Source organism: Adiantum capillus-veneris, chromosome 14, assembly GCF_014529385.1.
Source record: "Adiantum capillus-veneris isolate H3 chromosome 14, ASM1452938v2, whole genome shotgun sequence".
In the NCBI taxonomy this organism is placed as follows: Eukaryota; Viridiplantae; Streptophyta; class Polypodiopsida; order Polypodiales; family Pteridaceae; genus Adiantum; species Adiantum capillus-veneris.
Window position 1 is genome coordinate 52,631,325 of NC_140944.1, and position 953 is coordinate 52,632,277.

The 953-nt window shown below is 42.9% G+C and overlaps 1 non-coding gene across 1 annotated transcript; it reads left to right on the forward strand.

Moving 5' to 3' along the window:
• The first annotated feature begins 281 nt into the window (after nucleotides 1–281).
• On the forward strand, nucleotides 282–403 carry LOC147442370 (U6atac minor spliceosomal RNA). The gene has a single exon (XR_015190327.1). It is a non-coding gene; the product is annotated as a U6atac minor spliceosomal RNA (small nuclear RNA).
• The last annotated feature ends 550 nt before the right edge of the window (nucleotides 404–953 follow it).

Genomic DNA, 953 nt, shown 5'->3' on the forward strand with positions numbered 1-953 from the left:
GAAAGAGATCAATTGCTTAGTTGTTGTGGGTGATGACAAAGATACTAAAACTTGAACCTTGATTTGGTCAACCTCAATTCCTTTGGCTGAAATTACATGTCCAAGAAGAGTGACCTTGCTTTCACCAATGTTACATTTTTCTACATTAAGCTGTCCATCTAGGGTTGGAAGCCTAGCTAAGCCATCATAGACCTTGCTCAAATGGAGGAAGCGAGCCTCAAAATTACATGAGCCTTTACAACCTTGGGTCAATAAAACCTAAGTCATACGAGGCAAGGCCTTTGTACTTAGTGAAGGAGAGTTGGTTAGCATCTTCCTGGAAAAGGTCAAGAGAAGCATTCGGGCTTTAGATCAAAACATGTTAAGGCACTCCTGCCTCGGGAGGATTTTAAGACAAGGTAATACAATAACGCTATGGGATACGACTTTTGGAAGCCTTATAACAAAATTATAATTGAAACTTTATAACTATTTGCACAGTGGGACTGTTCGGAGTGATGGAAGCCGCTCCTTGCAGGCGGAAGCTATGACTTAGTATCTGGCGAGTGCAGTGTCTGAAGTTGATCGCCATGCAGTGGATTAGTGATCCATACGGTGGAAGTCGTCAAAATGATTGCACAAAGTGAGTTGCCATGAGAACGATTTGTAGCCGTTGGCGGGATTAGGCAGCTGTGTTGAAGCCTTGTGCATGCAACTTGTGTGTGGGAGACCACGATGGGCTTGATTGAACATCCCTACGGTGAGTCATGGCAAGGGAAGCTCAAATACTGAGATGCGGAGATGAGCCAGTACTGTAGTCCATTCCTTCTGGGAGTTTGAAGCATCATTTTGGAGAAGCAAAGCTAGCTTAATGCTCGCAAGGATGAAAATTTTCCATCCCATACAACTGCTATAGCTAATTGTAAAGCTTTAGAAAATTGCCATTAACGACAGTGTTGAGCATTTGAAGAATA